The sequence below is a fragment of the Hyalella azteca genome, unplaced genomic scaffold, assembly GCF_000764305.2.
Source record: "Hyalella azteca isolate HAZT.00-mixed unplaced genomic scaffold, Hazt_2.0.2 contig1749, whole genome shotgun sequence".
NCBI lineage: Eukaryota > Metazoa > Arthropoda > Malacostraca > Amphipoda > Hyalellidae > Hyalella > Hyalella azteca.
Window position 1 is genome coordinate 253,428 of NW_025932050.1, and position 21,626 is coordinate 275,053.

The 21,626-nt window shown below is 35.0% G+C and overlaps 1 protein-coding gene across 2 annotated transcripts in view; it reads right to left on the reverse strand.

The window, feature by feature from the left end:
• Nucleotides 1-18,746, reverse strand: part of LOC108672264 (facilitated trehalose transporter Tret1-like) — a 40,049-nt gene extending 21,303 nt beyond the window's left edge. For both annotated transcript variants that reach the window (XM_018159909.2, XM_018159907.2), the window contains exons 1-2: nt 18,598-18,746; nt 16,466-16,558 (exon numbers count right to left, since the gene is read on the reverse strand). The gene's annotated coding sequence lies outside the window, so the exon portion shown is untranslated. The remainder of the gene's footprint in view (nt 1-16,465; nt 16,559-18,597) is intronic.
• Between the last annotated feature and the right edge of the window lie 2,880 nt (nt 18,747-21,626).

Genomic DNA, 21,626 nt, shown 5'->3' on the forward strand with positions numbered 1-21,626 from the left:
TTTCACTTAATCATCAGCAATATTGATTGAGCTACATCTACTTTCAAAATTTAAAAACTGGCATTAGAGGCGCTTATTCTGAACGAAGTTGATTGATAATTTTGTTATTGCAAAAAAAACCTAAGTGTACAAAGTGCGCTCAGTATTATTAATTAAAAAACCCATCAACCTTTGATGGTTTTAACTATCATGTACATACATGTAATGTCCATTAGATATGTTTTACGTTCTACGCTGAGGTTTACTCGGGAGTCAGTTATAGACTCTTTAATAGTTTTTTACCTGAATCCGACAAAGGCTCATTTAGAAGCCTTAGTTGTTCAATTAATCATAAAATCAAACAAACATCCAACAGCAAGGCTATGATTACCATATTTTCACGTTGTTTTTATAATTAACAAGCCTACAGCGAAAACTTATTAAGAATTCATTAACGAATTGATAATGGCTCGTCACAATCATTGTACACATTTTCACCCAAGAATCGTGATGTCTGCCAAGACTTGGTACCAGCTTCATAATTCAGAGGGGCAACATTCATCAGCCTATAAGTCTTGTCTTTGCGGACTTTGTTGTGCCTTTATTGCCGCCTTCTCTTGCAAGGCTTCATATGGAAGTCGTTAGCAGAGGAAGAGGTGGAGCTCCACAGACCTACGACATGAAACTGAAGTATTTACGAGCAGCTTTAACCAAACAAACAAGCGTCATTCAATCCCCCCGAAGCTTCGACGAGAATCTCTCACCATTCGTCTCCATGCAAGCTGATAGATCAATGTAAGACGTGCTCTACGGCTGTTTACAATTCATGCAGTTCGTGCTCAATGAAAACAAATTAATCTTGTTCTAGTGACACGTAAGATTTTTTTCGTGGCGTTAATTTATTTGATACGTAAATTTTGAGCTGATAATAGGGGAAAAACGAATTGTTTTATAGTCAAACATATTTTAATCTCAAAACATACGTCGACCATCTTACAATAGTCGACGATGTTTGATGAAATCAATTGCAAGATCAATCAATTCTAGCGTTGCAAGAAATGATGCGTGATTGAGGCTTGCGTTATATGTAGGTTCAATAAGCGATATAAGAATGAAATGAAGCCATAATATAGGGCCTGCGTATTTAACAAGCCTGCCATAGATTACGCTAAATGTTATAAGAAAACTCAATATAACAATCATTTGTGTGGATATGAAATGAAAAGTAATTTGCATGATCACGTAATTTTGCTGTCATACGAAATAAAACTTTCATGAATATAAAAAATAGATCATGATTGAATTTTAAATATTAACTCGCTATAATTTCATTTTATTTGATATTATTAAATAATTTCGTGAGATTTTCAACTACAGTAAATAAAATTTACTCTAGTCACAATAATAATTTTAATTCATTAGTGTGCAGATAAAGTGTAAAATAATACATATTAGTCCGAACATGAACAAAATTGAAACAAATTGTTCCAACAAACTTATGGATGCTGGTGATAAAACAGAATATGAATGACGAGTTATTAGTCAAAAAATAAATCTGAGAAATAATAATAATAATAATAATAATAATAATAATAATAATAATAATAATAATAATAATAATAATAATAATAATAATAATACGAGCTATTTAATCAAGATGTAGATAAGAGCGTGTTTGTGTAGTAGCGAGCGCGTCCCTAACAAGACATCAACGCGACCGAAACAGCCCTAGGTTGCACTCGTAAATTTGGTCTCCGCAGCTAAACGTCGCACCCAATTATGATAGAACAACTGCGAGCTCGACGAGCTGACGATGCCTTGGTTCAATCGCCAGGCTGAGCGAGCAGCGTTATTAAGAACGAACTTAATTGCAGTTCTTGATTACATTTCTATTGTGTTGAAACTTCCCGGGGAATTCACTGATCAGAAAAACGCAGTCAATGATTTGTTCAGAAGACGCGAGCGGTCTATGCATTCCCATTCATAGATATTCACTACATGCTTCACCACGTAGAAGCGCCCACTTCATGCTTCACCATGCAAAAGTGCTCGCTTCATGCTTCACCATGCAAAAGTGCTCGCTTCATGCTTCACCATGCAAAAGTGCTCGCTTCATGCTTCATCAGGTGAACCACCCGCTTCACGCAAAAGTGCCCATTTCATGCTTCACCACGCAGAAACGCACACTTCATGTTTCACCACAGACATAATCGCCCACTTAAAGCTTCACCACGCAAAGGCGCCCATTTCATGTTTCACCAAACATATAATCGCCCACTTTATGCTTCACCACACAGAAGCGGCCACTTCATGTTTCACCACACAGAAACGACCATTACATGTTTCACCACATCTAATCGCTATCTGTATACTTCACCACGCAGAAGCGCCCGCTTCATGCTTCACCACGCAGATGCGCCCGCTTCATTCTTCACCACTTGGAAACTCCGCTTCATGCTTCACCACGCAGAAGCGCTCGCTTCATGCTTCACCACGCAAAAGCGCCCGCTTCATGCTTCACCACGCAGAAGCGCCCGCTTCACGCAGAAACGTGCTCACCCCTCAACGTGTTCCGTGTGGTCGAGGCGTCGGAGGCTCGCGTTACGCAGCTAACTGTGTTTGACAGAAGCTTGTTCAACACAATTATACTCCTCCTGAGAGCTGGCCTCCCCTGGGTCTTGTTGATTTTACAATTAAATGTTCAATTGAAATTTAAACGTCGAGAGAGGTTCTTAGTTAAATGAAGTAAATTAGATAGAGTTTCCGGTTGCTTACAAAATCTAAGAACTAATAGTTTTATTCGTGTTCCATGTTCAAGTCGTCATCTGCAAGCTCAAATGGTAATGTTTTAGTGCAGCATTATATGAAATAAATTTGGGACCATAAATTGTAGACTGTTTCCATGAAACACTGCTCTTCCTTACTATAAAAATGAGAATTAACAAAATGCACAATAGTCTGTTTGCAGATTTTAGATTTAATAATTTAATTTCATTTTGAATATTTTCAAGAATTTTTAAAAAATCTCTCTTGAGAAGAAACTTCAAGAAAATTCAGGACACAACAGGACCAACCAAGCAGACGGCAGTCACAGCATCGGTTCTTTTCGCTCTGCTCGCGCAGGATCAAAGGCAGTCTGAAGTAGCTCATATTTAGAGACAATTGACGATAGCAAATCAAAGAAAAGAACACGGGGAGCCTTCTCCTCCAGAAGGTTCATCGCCATCATTCATTTTGGAGTCACTGGCAGGTCTACAAAGGCGACTTTGAAGCCATCGGTCATGTCGTTCACTCTGGAGACCACGAAATGTGCCTCCCGTTAATTGGTTTTTCTGTAATCAGCTCAAAGTTCATCGGTCGCGGGCTCGAAACTGAGCCTTTAGATGCCTTCAAAAAATGCTCCCGACGGCCTGCAAATTCCACCACTTCTGTACGGGCTTGCTGACTGCAAGTTATGCATATCGAAAAAATAAATTTTTAAATTTCTTTGCAATAAGTTAGGCACTTACTTATTGCAATCATTCGTTATTATCAATTTGTTTGTTTCATTAGTGGACAATAAAATTTATGAGTAAGATGACCATTAAAAACATTAGCTCATTTAAAAAAAAATTACAATCATGAGCGCTGCTTCTATTATAGTGATAGCGAAATGCAATGTAATTATGAAGCACACCTCATATAATATTCATAATATAAATCATTAGACCAATTGACTAGGAGTCAAACGAATGCTCGACAAAATCCCAGGCTATAAGTCTAGTAGAGTGTAGATCCCACCACGTTCTCTCTCCCACCGCTCACAAACTCTACCTCACTTCTAGAGCTGCTTAATAGAGGGCAAGTGCGTGGTATTGCAATGCAGACTTGCGCACAGCACGAATTATTCACCTGACATTTCAAGGCCTTTGCACGCCACGTACGTTGAAGCATTATTGGTTGAGCGCAGCTTGACATAATCCGATCATAGCGTGGAAGTGTCCATAATTGAGCTTAGCCCCTTACAGGTGTTATATACCATTTTGTAAACGATTAGTGTAGGTTTTAGGCTACTTAATATAGTTGTGTAATGAATTGTCTCATTTCTTAAAAAATTTGAATTCCAAAAATGGAAACAATTTCGTTTACAATGATTACAATTTATTGAAGGTTGCAAGTTAAAGTTTGGGAAATTAATGATCTAACATCGTGTTCGGTAAAAGTGCTGAATGAATTGCTCAAAATCATCTTCTATCTAGGTTTAAGCCGCCATTAAATACGAGTAGAAAAGCGAGGCAGGAACAGGAGGATGAATGGCCTAAAACTCAAATGCTACAATTATTACAAATATCATTACATTATCATTACAAAATAAAAATGATGGAAAGATTATTATTATGACGCTTACATATAGTTTAGTGTATGTTATAATGTTTCAAACGTCGATTACCTTCAATTCAGGTTTCAAGTACATGGTATTTTTAATTAAAAATTGACCACCAACAACAACCTTATCCTTAGTATCCTTAGCCACCCACACAATATGCAAAACTCCACATCAAATTTCATGTATAAATTAATTGAAAAGTTTTTAGTTTTATCCGTCACATTCATGCACATCAGATTTTAATTAAAACCTTTCATTTACAATTAAATAGTCCTTTCCTGATCAGTGTTGTTTTTGTGCGCGTTGATCATTGAGATTAATAGATTTTAGAGTCAGGTAACGTCGCCGGGTAATTATCGAGGCTCTCAGTATTCATTAGAAATTCTGTAATCCAGTTATCTGGTTGGCTATGGTCTCGTGTGTGGTGGTTGCTTGCCGCTTCAGTTCCGAGACGCTTGGGGCTAATCGCCTCCTAGGTCTAATTTCAGTAACGAAGAGAGATACTCTTGGGACAGACACGCTTTCCCAATTATAACTTGAGAAAGATATTTGAGTTTTTTGTAAGGCTTTGATCAAATAAGCATCATTAGAATTATTCATTTAATTAGGTTATGTATTTTTATTGACTTTAATTTTTTATTACTCTGATTTAATTCAATTTGTTGAATAATTAAAGAGCAAACTCTATCGAATTAACGATATCTCAACTAGTTAAAGAACCTGATCTATGAACCTCCAGTAGCGGTTTTTTTAGAGGAAGCTAATCTGAAGCTCAGACTTCATGAACTCATAGTCCGTGACGATTTTCTAATGAGGTCCGTGGCAGATATCATTATTAATGATGCTGCGTCATCGTGTGACAACGCCTTAGTTTTCCATACCAGCGCGCGGGTGTGTATCTAGCGTATTTCCTGATCATCTGTTAAATTCGAGATATAACATTCACTGAGATAACTTTCACTTTTTAATATTGATTAAGTTAATATAATGCAAAAATATTTTGAAAAAAGTATTTTAGGGATTCGATTTCATTCTCATTTATAAAAATTTGAATTTTAGCGTAAACTTGTTTGTCAATAATTCCATCAAATATCGAGCCATATTGCTGAACATACGAAAAATTCCTGATAAAATTAAGCTTTAATACGAGGAACACGTACGTTGCTAGAAACGAGCCAAAACGGTCGCATTGGAACACAAGGCATGTTAAATGTTTCCCTCCAACTAAACTGTTTGGATGTTGCGCCCATTGAGACGTCGACTTTATTGCTCCCACCCTAAACAGCAAGCTGGGTATAAGTGTGGGACCTGCCGAAGATGTTATGCTTTTTCACGCATACGCGAGACATGCTATCACAAAAATGCTCAAGTTACTCTGGGAAAAACAAAGTCGCAAAAGCACATGGCAATCTGGATAGAAACAGGACCTGTTGTTTTACTGCATCATTCAACAAACAAAGAAACTTTCTTTATTAAATAATGAAACGATTTCTTTTTCACATAAATCCTTTACATCATTATTCCGCATAATTCAGTAAATACGAAGTAAGGGATTTACATGCACCCTACCTGAAATTTTTTGCACTTTAGCAAATGCAGATCGATTGCCTCGCGATATTTGGTCTCGATATACAGTTAGAAAAAACTAGATCATGGCCATGAAGCCTATCTGAAGTTGTCATCAGCAGCACCTGTAGTTCTTGAAGCAACGCGCCTATCTTGCAACATGGCACGGAACATTTTTACGTATGTTCCTAGGGATTTTTTATTTGAATTTGTTGTGCGCTACTTGAATAATAGCGCACACGTATATAGGTTAATATATATATTTCTATATATGTAGGGATACTTGAAAAATAAAATATAATACCATGCCTTTTTGCATTTGATCGCGTTTATATGACTTGTTTAGAAGTTTTTTGCAAGAAATTTTTTATTTGTGAAATTGTGATAAGAAACAGTTATTTATTATAAAATCTCTGATACCATTGTATTCATTATATACTGTATATGTTCAAATCATTCAATATATTGGATGTATATCGCTACAGAGCTAAACGTTCACTTGCGACTGAGTGTGTTATATCTAGTGTCAGAACACGCCACTTGTTGCCATGCACAATTATTTTCTATTCTAAATTCAAAATTTCCTGGTCCGCACGCACGCAAACTAGAGTTCGTTGCCCTAACACATTTCAGCTACAACACTTCAACAGACGTAATGGACGTCCTCCGGTGTGTTCTTGTACAAATATTCTATACGTGCTCAACTTTTGGCAATAATATAATGGTAGACAAACAATTTAATAATGGTAGTAAATAATATGATGGCAGGAGAAGTTGTAATATCTAAAAAAATCGCAATATTTTCGTACAGATTTAGTACTGACATTTTTCTAGCCATGGAAAAAGAAGAGCAAATAAATTATGTTTTGGGATTGATCGGATCAAATTATAATGAGAGTCGTGATTGAAACGGGTTTAGAAATTTGTGTGTGCATACATTTGAAACTCTTGGTTGTATCGTAAAGTAAATGGATCGTACGTAAAATTATCGCTGTTTTTTAATAGTATATACCTTTCCTGTTAAATTATTCAATTTTTTGAACAATAAAAAAAAAGAGTCAGAAATTCAAAATTCGTTGCGGAATAAATTAAATTTTAAAGCGCATTTGCCGCATGCAGGACCATATATACATATATGACCCCAATTTTTTTCCGAAAACTTTCATCGCAAACTTCCATCAAATGAAGTAATTTTTCCACTGCTGAAGTGAGTATCAAAGACAAAGTCTGATTGTAATGCCCTGAAGCCCATCAGTCGTTCTGGATCGTGATCGGAATTTCCCCTTAGTTCCATGCAAACCAAATAAAAACATAAGCGGAATTCGACACGGCAAAATAATTTGACACAGAGCGCGATTTTGTCAGAAAGCGCAATGTTCGCTTCGGTGAAAATCTTCATACTATGGAACAATATTCAGATTAGGGTTGAGATAGTCAACTGTAAGGTAGAATGTATTGAAACTACAAATTTTATTTCGACATGCTTGAATTGAATCAAAGCAGCAGCGAAAATCAGAATGAATCACTCACTTCGAACGACATATACGTATTAACAAAAACTAATGCCTAATGTCAAAAGTTGACACTCCGTTCAAGCACAAGTTTTTTAATGGAGTTATGGCGTTGTTTATGCGCTTCTGTACATTCAATTACCTATCGTTTATCGTTGTATGCAAGATTCAGATTTTTAAACACTGAGATCTAAGAGATTTCCAGCATTGCAGGGAGAATTTACGAGTTATGATCTCGCTCATTCAATTTTTTCATCGGTTTTGAAAACGGAAGTTGGATAAATGATTTGAACAATTCTTGCATCTTATTAACAAATATGCATTCATGGCACGTTCGAGATTATTTCCGTTAATTACTAAAAATAATAGCACACAAATGTATATTATTTATATATGTTACTAAAAGTCATTCTTGGCCATGGTTTTGTATAATAATTTTTTTATTATTATTAAATTTCTTGAACACGATAGGACTCTTCAGCCTTCTAGACTTACATGTGCCCTAATAAAATGTGTATTTAGTTCATTCTATATTTTTCCTTTAATCACTAAATCAGTATAAAAAGAATTATATGACCTTCTATGAAGCAGAGCAGCAGCCACGCCCATGTACCATCGTGAAATAACCATGAACGCCCGTTACTCGAGCTCAGACTACCGAAGTATTTAATCTGATTAAAGTGTGCCAAGATCAGCGAGATTTTTCTTCACAAAATAGAGCGGGCGATTATTCCGAAGCTAACACCAAATACAGTGCTGAGCACATGCAGTCAGTGGCTAAAAGAACAGGATTTGTGACAAGGAATTAGCGGCTCTTTCATAGTCGAGCACTGAGCACCTAATCCTATAAATTGAAGGAGTGTTGCTCGATTTCAATTAATGTCACTGCTGGTCTCTATAGAGGGACCGATTATTTCGTGCATACATAGATACACAGTGCGTATTGCGTCAGTCTTGCACGTATGCAAATGAGCAGAAATCCAGCTTTTGAGAAAAGGTCACGACTTGTAATATTTTATTATAACGTCAACCAATTAGTGATAGAACACAAAATAGATGGCAGGAGCAAAATGAGAAACAGTCAAGAAACCATATTTCAAGTACGCTATCATAACACTAAGAACATTGATGAACAACACCGAGGTGTCGTTATATCTGCGGTCAGCCATAATGGCGGCAAGTCTCGCGTCGCTGGTCTGCATCGTTGCATTGTGGCCACATTGCCAATGGATTGGTCTCGGCACCACTCAATGAATGGAACTGAGCTGAAAAACCACCCGATGTGTGGTCTACGGAGCTGATAAGATCGCGGCCTCCGCAAAACGCAAGCTAAGCCGAATCTCAGCATCGACGTCGGCAACATCCGTACGCGCCAGGCGTAAAAACTTGCACGAATCTGTGACAGCCTCGCATGACTTGAACTCTTCGCTGATCGACGATGAAGGAGAGGCGTATATTTTCCCTGCTCGTGATGTCAGTTCCGAGCAATCAGTGCCATTTCGCACGGTACCGTCCATCAACTTTTACAAATGCTTACATTCTTTCGTTTTCTGTGTGCTTATGCTCTAGTTAATTGATTCGAGAATTTTGTTGGTCTTGTGTGAGCTAAAAAAGTATAATTTAATTTTACGAGTCAACCAAAAAAATAGAAATGAATTTAATTAATTATTTTTTTTCAGGTGCACTGTTGCGTGTGAAAGCATAAAAAATTTTGATTGGGGTTAAAATACAATAATCTTGAGACCAAACAGGCAAATAGAATTATTATTTGGGTTTTATTTGTTGTCAAGTTATATTAATTGAATGAATAGCAATAAAACTATATTAGTAATAATAGTCAAATCCCATTTAGTACGTTTCGTAAAATGATTGATAACAACCACTGAACTCTTATGAACAAAGTTTCAGCTAACCGACTATGATGAAGAATTGAATTAATTACGTATACGAGTTAGTAACATTTTTTAAATAGAGCGTCAAAGAAATATTTGAAAAAAAGAAATATGGTGACATTTTGCATGATTGATTTCTTCCAGCCTTGGTTAGTGGTGAAATGCTAATTGTAGCATGTAACTTTAACCACAGCGAAATTTTTTAATGCAAAGTTTGCATAACAGTTTTGCTTATTTTTTGCGCGTATCTTGCAGCATCACCATCTTCATAATTTTAGGTATATGCTCAATGGAAATTGATTAAAATGAATTTCTCATCTTGACTGTTAATAAAACCCTAACAGAAATCTTGTTTGCTTGGGCGATCACTGGACTATGGTAATAAGAACCCATATTGTCGCAAGTTTATTCGATGCTTTGGCCGTAGAAAATAAACTTCACACACCAAATTATTTTTGATGGGAAAATTATCGTAGGCCTTTAGTGGCCGACGATCCTCCGTCCAAGATTCTCAAATGTTTCATTTGCTGGGAGCTTAGACTGCAGAACGCGTAGTTATATGGGACTTCGTAATGATACGCTACGCAGTCTTGATATGGAAGAGGAAGTTCAAGATGGATAGATCAGAAGGTGCAAAAGCGTCAAATTGATCACATTTAATTGAATATTGTTAATCATGAAGCAAATGCGCAGTGGGCTCAACAAGACGGTTTAAAGTCAAGCTCGCTAGTGTCAAAAGGCAAAATAATAGGCATCTTCTGGTAACGTATTAGACACTTGGCTTTTGATAAACATACACGCTATAGAGATGAGTCCATACAAGGTTAAGAATGAGCATGCTTGTACAGGTACATGATGACGAACAAACTTTAGGTTGAAGTTCTCCGCACTGAGATATGAAGAAGAAATAAATTCATGTAGCACACACAAGCGGGTGATGAATAAAATAAATTAGCATTGCGAGCATATTTCATATCTTATTTCATAAACGACCGGAAAAAGAATTTTAGTAACTTTAATCACAGAGTAATCACTTTAATTTTAGCTCGAAATACTGCAACTTTCAACCGGCAATCCTTGTTCTGTCTAAAGTGGATAAAAAAATATTATTAATGGTGGTGGCCTTGTAGCTGCTGAATAGCGATTTGTCTAAGTGCTGTGATATATATATTTTCATGCAAGGTATATAAAAAAATGTGAGAAAAAATTATAATTTATTTTTGAGGCTAGTGCTAGCAGAAAGTTGCTACATCAAAAAATAAGACCTGAATCTAGGCCATGTCGCTGGAAATTCATCGATCAATCATGCGGTGCAGCACAATATTCTTAGCCACATGGCAATGCGCGCGTCAGCGTCCGCATTAGAATTTCTAGCTCTACTCATGAGCTTTAAATGTTCGTGTAGTTTAGGATTTTAACCCAAGATCCGATCTGAAATTTCATTTGAACATAATTTGTATGTGTTAAAGCAGCGAATGAACAGGAGCATATAACCATGCATAACAAGTTCTTCCCGTACTCATGTTCGTAAATAATCCGTAGTTGGTCAGTGGACGGCAGTGCGTATGAAAATGTTCATGTGTTGTACGGCTATATTACACCATAAGAAACTCTGCACTTTCTTTTAATACTGAATGCGCTTTTAGCCAGCACGCGCCTTGAACCGTTCAATGAGATGATTATAGTGAGAGTAATCCAAATAAAGAGGGAACGAAGAAGTCCTTAACATAATGGATATGGTGGATTTTAGATGTGAGTAAAAAACTATTTCTCACACAAAAGAGGCAAATATTTAAGTTGATTAAATTCCTGCCATAAATTTAACATGAATCGAGAAACCAAAATTATTTTAGCTTGTTAAAAGCAGGACGGACTGGAATCCTGAAGCAAAAACTATTCATTAAAAGTAATAATTCATGACTATAGCACGAATAATAAAGGTAATGTGCATCGACACCCCAGCATTAAGTCTGGTGCTGCTCTCAAAGAAGAGCGCAGTGCAATTGAGTAGTTGTCTTCAATGAGCGCAGCGCAATAACCCTTAGAGAGTCGCGCCTCTCAATTCATACTCATTACAGCCACAGCTTCCTCGGGTCATAATTCGAGGATTCCCTCGAGACATCACGCCTCGGGACTTTTTTCTTTGGTAAACCGCTTACTGAACTCTCGAAAATGAAATTTTTTATTGAAATTTTGAAAATATTGAACTCGTGCAATATAAATATTGAACTCGTTAAATTTCCTGGTAGAAAATTTAACGGTTTTCTACTTGAAGAAAAGTTATCATTCGTCAATAGGGCATTTAAAAAATATTAAACGTTTTGAAATCTTTTCTTGTACTGCATGGCAGTATAGATGTAGATATGTGAATGTATATATGAATTATTTGTGATGATGACAATTATGTGGATTAATGTACTATACAAAAAAATGAATGAATATACTTCACAATGTTTGGCATATACGAGTGTAGCAAACAATATATCAAGATAAATAGGCACACGTTGTCCCCTAAAATTACATTTACAATGCTAAAATAATAGCAATGAAATGTAATCAGTATTTAAAATTTATAAATTTGAATTTTTATATTAATAAACATTCTTAATAATATAGAGTTCAGAAACTTATTCAATTGCACAATTTTAGACTTGCCGAAGACAGTCTTTCGAAATTTTGTGTGGTTCAGGGTTTTAATCCGATAATTTTGCACCAAAGAGAAGCTTCCTTCAGTTCACTTGTTCTAATGAAGATATTCATTTTCTGTGAGATAATCAGAGACTATGTAAGTGCTATAAAATTGCACTTGCCGTTTTGATGTGCATGGACATAAATATATACATGCAGTACATGCCAGCAATGCCCAACCAACACACAACTTTGCAGTGGGGGATTCTAATTTATATGGAGACTAGCAGCTTAAGCTCATCACACACCTGAAAAAATGCTGGTCGTAAATAAATTTGTATTTTTATTGCACGTATCACCACGATGCATTTGCTTGACGTTAAGAGTTGAGTATGAAGGCATAAGCGTTAAAACCTTTACTATGATCTTTCACTTGGCGCATTTTAGGAAGCTTAGCAATCCCTATGCATTGGTCAATTTTTTCCTTCAAATTTGCGAGTAAATTTTAAATATTGAAAAAATCAAATTTTCACGATGAATTTGTTAACTGCTGGCTTGACAGAACAAGTGATTTAATCAAATGACTTAACACCCCTCCGGAGTTAGGCTTATTGTTGAATTCCTCATCGTAAAGTTTTACAGATATTTCAAAATTTAGAAATGTCAAACTCGATTTTATGTTATGTAACGTCGAAGGCTTATAGATGTAGATGCTTAATCAAAGATTTACTAAAATTTATTTATTTCACATTCCCCAATGAGCAACGTGTCTCATCAGAAAACGTGTCTCTATGGTATAACGTGTCTCATCATAAAATTACCTTATTTTTTAATTAAAATTTAAATTTTCTCAATTAGCAATGAACAGTTTCATTACGTGGCTCATCGAAAAATTACAATATTTTATTATTAAAACTTAATTTTTCTCAGTTAGCAATGAGCAGTTTCATAACGGGCCTCATCGAAAAATTACAATATTTTATTATCAAAATTTATTTTTTCTCAGTTAGGAATGAGCAGGTTTACAACGTGTCTCATCAGAAAATTACCATATTTTATTGGTAAAATTTAATTTTTCTCAGTTTAGAATGAGCAGTTTCATAACGAGCCTCGCAAAAATTATCCTATTTATTATTAAAATATAATTTTTCTCAGCTAGCAATGAGCAGTTTTATAACGTGCCTCAACAAAAAATTACCATATTTTATTATTAAAATATAATTTTTCTCAGTTAGCAATGTTCAGTTTTATAACGTGCCTCATCGAAAAATTACAATATTATATTATTAAAATACAATTTTTCTCAGTTGGCAATGAGCAGTTTCATAACGTGCCTCATCGAAAAATTACTAGCTCCTATTATTAAAACCTAATTTTCTCAGCTAGCAATGAGCAGTTTCATAACGGACCTCATCGAAAAATTACAATATTTAATTATTAAAATTTAATTTTTCTCAGTTAGCAATGAGCAGTTTGATGGCATAGAAGCGATGCTCTCTAAGCAACAATTTGGCAGAGACTCGAGAGTGTGGGGAGGAATGCCCGCGTCTGAGCAACAATGGGTCCCTTGAGGGCGCATGATGGGCATCGAAGTGCCCACTTCAGCAGCGTTGCGACGCCAAAAAATACGCAGGGCAAAGCTTCACTTCAATATCGTGGCCGACGAGCTGCGTGCTGACGTAATGCCTTCTTTATTCGGTTTAAAAAATCCAATATTAATGGAAAACTACATTCAATCGATATAATATCACATTCATGTTCAAATGTCATGATATGGTATATTCCGATAATGATCAGTAAATTAAACTGAGTTCTCGTTGGATTCAAGTGGATTTCGTACCTTGTATGAATATAATACTTTATTTCGTCTTTCGTCGACGCCTAAAGATGGAACTATTTCGTAGAGCCTATGAATCTAGTGCTTATATAGTCATTTCATCTGTTCCCATTCTTTCTTGAGTTTATTAATTTTTCGCTTGCTATTAATCTAATGTGTGACGTGCCCTCAAAGTTCGTTTGAACCATACGCCACGATAAATGCTTCGTAGAATAATAATAATGATAATAATATTATGACTATAATAGAGAACAATTTTTTCACATCCTTGGTGTAGGTAAATTCATTCTTCAATTGCGTTACTTTGCCTGATGATGCAAGCAAATAATGTCATACGAGGGGCAGAATGATTGAGAGTAATGGGGATTAAGTAACGTTTTTTTCAGAGATTTCATGGCATAATTCAAGATTTAGCTTTATCTCTATAAAAAATCCCATTTTCTCGATGGTTTATTAAGATTTATACATGTGGAATTTTTTTTTGAAGCCGTTTCTCAGTTAACACTCTTAATTCCCCAAGTTTTCATTTTGGGGTTCAGAAGAACGTTAGACAAGGAGCGCGTGACAGGCGGCGCTCTTCGTGTTGCTGGTCCCCTCGTCCGCCCTCACGTCCCTCGCGCTAATGCTGCTCCCGAGCATACGCCAGGTGGCGGCCCTCATTACCGAAGAGTTACGCAGATGGATTCGCTTGACAATAATACATTTATTTTAAATGTTTAGTGTTAAAATTGGTAGTGTTAAAAAAGATCAATTTAACAGGGATAGAAGTAGAGACAAGATTTACACTTAGCTTTCTCTTCCCGAGTTTTTATTTATCTGGAAATTAAGTTAGAATATATTTAAATGATTAACTTTAATCTGATTTATATCTAACGAGAATATCGTATTTTTGATATTCTTGACGGGAAAGTTGCAAAAGAAACAAATTTGTCCAAAGAACACAATCTGTTTTTGTTCATGCGATTAATTTTTTTTAATTTTCAAGCTTTCGAAACAATTTTGGGCGTGTGAGCTACATTTTTGTTGCAATTTTGTTAAAATTTGTGACGCAATTTTCGATATTTGCTTATTTTATGTAAGATTTTGTGTTGATATTGTAATAAAACCTACCGGGAATTAGCATTGAAAGTAAAAGTAAGTTTGTACTCTAGATTTAATGAGCTATATAACAACGAGATAAAAACCCAGGACCAAAAAAAAACCGTCATGAGCACCGATGTTCCTGTGCTGCGTGAGCCCGACAGTTGCTTGGATTGATCACTGCTACTCAATTGCGAATCATAGGAGGTTTATGGTAGGCCAGCTGTAGGTGGATGAGCGTACGAGCGTACCACTTAGAAACATAAAACGAAGACCACCAGGGCTGCCAGAAATCACAATGCAAAGAATTGAGAGTCTAAATATGATGAATTAGTACACGTCTGAGCACAATGTTTAGTCATGAGTTGCGAGGGAGCGACGACTGATTTCCCCTTGGCAATTAAACGAAAGAAAGTCACTTGAATTCGGATGGTTAATGATCATAAATTAAATGAATACTATGTGTAATTTTATTATTTTCCTTTTTAGTAGCCTCGTAAAATGTAGTGAGAATGAATAAAGTCTGACACAAACTAAAGATGCAATTTCGGGTGGCCACGCCTGTCACATTATTATTATTCATAATAATATTATTATAAATAATAATAATGTTTTATAATAATGTTTTAATATAATAATGTTTTTAATAATATAATAATGTTTTATAACGCCTTATCATTCCGAACTCTAAATACTATATTATGCTGTACCTGAATAAGTTAGAAAATGAGAGCTTTTTGTCTCTGTACTGTATCTACCACAAATAGGACGAATTTATTCATCAGATTATAAGATTTATTGTAAATACTGCAGTCTCAAGCTCGCATGGTCAAGACTGAAGTTCAGACTTATGAGGAAATTTAAGTGGCAAAAAAAGTAATTGTAGCTATACGCCAGCCTCAGACTAGATATTATTCACTACTTCCTCATTCGGAATCTGGTAAGAGCTACAGTCTTCTGCAGTCAAGAGAAAATGGGAAGGAAGAATGGACAAAAATAAAACTGTTTCAAGTTAATTATCACTGGGAAAAAAATCACTATTCTTTTCATACAAGTTATGGGCAAATAATTCGAATAAAGAAAATTGATCTCAAAAGACTCAAAGTTATTTTGAAAGCTAGTACCTCAGAGCGCGATTTGATTAAATTAACAGATAAAGAGAAATCAATTTTAAAATCTTGTTTCGACTTTTAAATTCATTTTTATTTTATTTTATTGATAATACAGCCCAATAAATTGTTGATTATAACAAAATATTGACTTGAATCAACTTCTGCAGTTTGCCTCCCTTGCTGCAACAACCATGCATTTTAATGAATTTTTTATCCATAAAATAAATGTTTGAGCTCAAAGGTATACAAATTTGCACACATATAATGCTCATGAATGCATAAAAGCTGCCCAACACAAGTCGTGTTTTATTCTATACAAATACCAACGTCCCCGCAACAACTTCCCTACAGTTACGACGCCATATGTATGTGCGCATGCAGTAAACATAAATAAACATTAATTATGCCCGTTTTCATAGGCGCATGCTGATGAATACACAAGGTCCCAGAAAGTATGTCTCTTTGAAAAGCGCGTTTCAAGAAGTTGCCCTTACCTGAGGTATGGAATACTGAGACGCACGCCCTGAACTCGAGGGACTACAGCCCAGTGAAAGCGAGTCGCGTCACTCGCCTCTACTGAGCAACTCCTGGAAAAGGCCAATAGAATTAATTTGTTTCGTGTGTAGCTGTTGTAACGGACGCTGCTTAGCTTAGTGAAACAAGGAAAGTTTAAAGTATGGTGAAACAAGTATATAAATGTTTTAGTGTTACTGAAATAAGGATATAAAGTTTATGGTATGGTGACACAAGTGTACAAAGATTATAGCTTAGTGAAAAATGTATGTAGTTTACAGTTTGGAGAAAAAAAGTTTTAAAAGGTTATAGTTCAGTGCAACAAGTATATAATGTTTATAGTATGGTGAAATAAGTTTATTAAGGTTAAAGCTTAGTGAAACAAGTAGGTAAAGTATATAGTACGGTAGTAGGGATATTCAGGAGTACTTCGGGAAACAGAGTGAGAAGAAAAACAAAAGTAACCAATGTGTAGAAGGTAGAATAAGGTTAAGGTGTTGACGCTCCGGTAGCATCGTACGAATTCCGGGCAGACTTGTTTTAGGGCAAAGGCAAGGACTAGTTTGTGAATCCAGACAACTGCAGAGGTATGCGTAATATTCAAGAGCTGTGGAGACATTCTACTGTCATTATTGCACGTGTCAATATTATATTTATTATCTGTTTGCAGATACTATGTGAGATATCTAGTAGGGAAATTATCCGATTTGATTTATCCGTAAATTCAATTTTGTTCGTGTAGGAAGAATTCAACCAGGATAGAAGTCCAGAAGAAGCAGTGATATCTTGAAGATTCGGTGTTCGTGCATACGGAACTCTATTGCTGTGTTGTGTGGAACCATGTTCCATGCTGAGCTTTAAGCATATGAAGGAGAAACAGTTCTGTGCCATGAAACTATATGCTCTGTTCTATTTAACTTTGTTCAAATGTTAGTAATTTAAGTGTTCGTTTTTCGTTCAATTAAAGTGATTAATTGTGTTAATTGGAAGATCTTTATTGAACCTCGGCACTAAAGATCATTACAATGGTAAAACAAGTTTATAAAGGTTGTAGCTTTGTGAAACAAGGATTTAAAGTTTATAGTATGGTGAAACAAGTTTTTAAAGGTTATAGCGTAGTGAAAAAAGGATGTAACGTTTATAGGACGGTGAAACAAATTTATCAAGGTTATAGCTTAATGAAACAAGTATATAAATTTTATAGTATGGTGAAATAAGTTTATAAAAGTTATAACTTAATGAAACAAGTATATAAAGTTTACAGTATTGTGAAACAAGTTTATAAAGGTTATATCTTAGTAAACAAGGATATAAAGTTTATAGTATGGTGAAATAAGTTTTTAGATCTTATTGCTTAGTGAACCAAGGATATAATGTTTATAGTATGTTGAACGTAGTATAGAAAGATAATAGCATTATGAAACGAGTATGAAAAGATTCTAGCGTATATACAGCGATGATAGGAATGCTGTCATTGCCTTAATTATGCACGATATTTTACGAAAAAATGTGAAATAAACTAAGTATACAAGTTTCATTTCACATAATAAATTGTTTGATTATTATATTGTTATTCTTATTATTATTGACATTATTATTATTATTATTATTATAATTATTATAATTATTATTATTGTTATTATTATTATAATTATTATAATTGTTATTATTGTTATTATTATTATTATTATAATTATTATTATTATTCTACGAAGAGATTATCGTGACTTTTGGTACAATCGTTACTTGGATGGCACGTTACATATCAAAGGAACTAAAGACAGCCTTACAGCATTAACGAAACATGTCTTTATACACGACATGAATAATCAGAAATTTAATATAATCAGAAATTTAATTCAAGATATGAAGTTATTTAAGGAACTGAAATGCAATGAAAACATTATTTCTATCCCGATTTTTACAATTTTATGTATTTTCTTATTTATCTCTATACATTTTTTTATAGGGATTTATATTTCTTTATAAAGAAATTTGTTTTTTTTTTATAAAATTAATAAAACGTTATGAAGAAATTTATTTCGATTAAATGTATTACACAAATCGCTTCATTTTTTCAAGAAAAAAAATATTATAGGTTATGGTGACTTACCATTGATAAACATGAATCCACGTTATTTAATTCATGAAGTAGGTACACTATAACACTGCACTTCTGTTATTGTTCTAATTTCTTCACGTTGATCAACCCAGTCAGAGTTCACAGAGGTGTGATGCGACACACCCTCACCTCACAGCAGCTCAGGCCGTACTGATGTACGAAAATCTTCTCCAGGGTAATAAGTCCTTGACGCCATCTTTGTTAGGTCACGATAACGAGGCACGGTCGTTCTGTAATCATTTGGACATATACAGACATGCATTTATCAAGTGAACCAATACTTACGTTAATTTAATTTAGTGCTCATTATAATTGCAAATAGAGTATGTTCATTGCCCATTCTTTTATACTATGATTCCTTGGTCGTCTTCATATCGTTGTTGCCATGTAATTTAGCACATATATTTTAATTCGAACGTGCTTACAAATTCATCTTAATATCTAACTAATTGACCCCATTTATTCCCTAAAGACGTGAGAGACAAAAACAATTTCAATAGTTCTTAAATATTTGCTACTGCTCAGTTCGTGGTGAAATTAAAAATCCATCACGTGTTTATAAAAGCAATACTATCATCTCATACAGGATAATTATACTAATACGGTAAAGATAAAGGCAAAGTGGGTGCAACTGCGTTACGAAATTGCCAAGCATGATATTTGAATCAGCGAATTAAAAACAAAACTGTAATCGCCAAGCAGACATGACAGCGCACGAATGGCCTGGTTTATACGCAGACCGCAGAGCAATTATAGTTATAATGAGATAATGAGATCAATTGAACAGTTTTCAAAAATAAGTAGACTTATTAATTGTTTAAGGATATTTGATATTTTTTATTTATTTTAATCAATTTTATTCCGATAATTAATTCTGCTACTATGCCGAATTTTCATCGCTCGGAATGGATGAAAAATTAGGAGGCAGGCCTGTATGCGCAAGATTTTTTTTTTTGGTATAAAGTATACTATTTAATATAAAATGTAGGAAGAGATTTTATAGTATGGACGTTTTCAAGCAAGATGTAGTGTAAATTATTCAGATATATCATCAATGTTTTTTCTCCATTTTTCCGCTTTCTATCGATATCTCTTCACTGTGTTGAAACATGCGACGGGTAAAAACGCTCCTCAACTCTACGGGCTATAAACACAATATTTCATTTGGGGAAAACGCTTGTACAAAAATACAGTATATACGATCATTCGATATTGTAAAGAAATAACATTTTATAAATTCCCGAAGCCTCATTCTATGATGAATACCGCAAAAAGACGTACGTTGCCGCATATTGCAATCATTCTCGAGCTATATTTTTCAATTCAATTTGCTTGATCTATTTCAGTAATTACAATGTATATCTTTTCGACAATTTCACTCATTACAACAAACCACATTGATGCAATGCTGATTATGGTTAGTTTCACCATGTTACTGTAACAAATTAAAACTATCAATATAGTCATTCATTTTCTAACTGAATATAATTCCAGCTTTCAAGGATTTGGTTTTTCGCGCTGCTGGATCAGTCGGAAACTAACAGGCAAGACTACGCTCGAGCAGGCCGCTGTTAAAATGAAACTAGGCAGGATTGCGCAGCTCTTGACACGCAAGCTGACAGCCCAGTATTTTTACTCCCATAAGCAACCGAAGAAACGCTTTCGCGTATGCAACAAAGTATTGAAGAGCGGTAATTGACTGTACAATTTATACCTTAAGTGCAGCTATCACAGCAGTTTCCAATAGAGTGTCGACAAGTACCCATAATTAAGGCGTCAGGCATGCCAGCGCAGCACTAAAATTCTGATGAATTTCAAGACTGGGCCAGTTTTTTGCAACAGATCATGTCGATCATAGTTTCTCGAAGCAGCTGACCCCGATATGATTTTTTTTGCCATTTCGATCGGTGCTATCTTTACTTTCATCTTCAGTAATGATGATATTTATAAAAAAAATTAGCCTATCATTTTGTAATTAACATTAAAATCATAACTTATGTGTAAGTTTGGTGACGGATTTCAAGCCGCGAAATTTCCTATTACTATGTCCAGAATACAAATTTTCAGAATAAAAATATGAATAAATGCTTTGTAATCGCATCTTTATATTGCAATAATCTTTGGGGACTCGTAGCAAAGCATAATATCTTAAATATTAAGATGGTATTGATCGATTTTGATGGAAATTGTCGAGCTGCTCATGGCAGACAGAGGCCACCTGCCAGGGGTGGACCGGGTGTGTACACGCGGTGATAAGGGACATTGCGTTTGTAAATATTTGCTCGTTTGTGCCGTGAATTTCGCTGCCCAGACGGCCAAGTGGGGAGCATTTTATCAGCAGGGCTTACGGTTCCTTCAACAGTTTCATGCACTCGCGATGATTTCCGGTGCCTTAGGGAACATATTGCTTTCAATTTGTTTAGGGTGGCGGATTAGGAATTTTTCAGGCCGATAGTTACGCACAAATTTATTTTGCATTGAAAATTGGTTCATTAAAATTAGTAAGTTGGTTTGATTAGTTTAGTCAATGGATTATGGGCAAAATTTGATTTCGAATGGTCAACATAATTTGATAATTCATTTAGAACATTGTAAAGCACAGTAAGATTAATTTTGCTATATATGTCGTCAAGATGTTTAGTATTGGATAGACAAAATTTATTATAGGTTTGCTTACGCGGCTTAGGCAAAATCAGTTAGTCCAAGTTACACTGAAAATAGAAATGGTTGCTCTAGAATTGACATAAGAGAAACTTTTGCACATACACTTAGGGTAATCGCTGAGTTTTACCGGGATTGGGATGCACAAGCGCATACATTGAGGACGAATTTCCTAAACTTTGAATCGAAATACACAAATGATAATGCGCATAACGAATTATTTCGAATATTATTTTTTAATGAAAAATGTACGACCTGTATGCGTTATGCGATTAAGAAAATGTAAGAAAAACTGTAAATCCTTTCGTTTGCTGGATTTTTATATAAACCTAATTGGGAATACGAGTTAGTTATTTCAA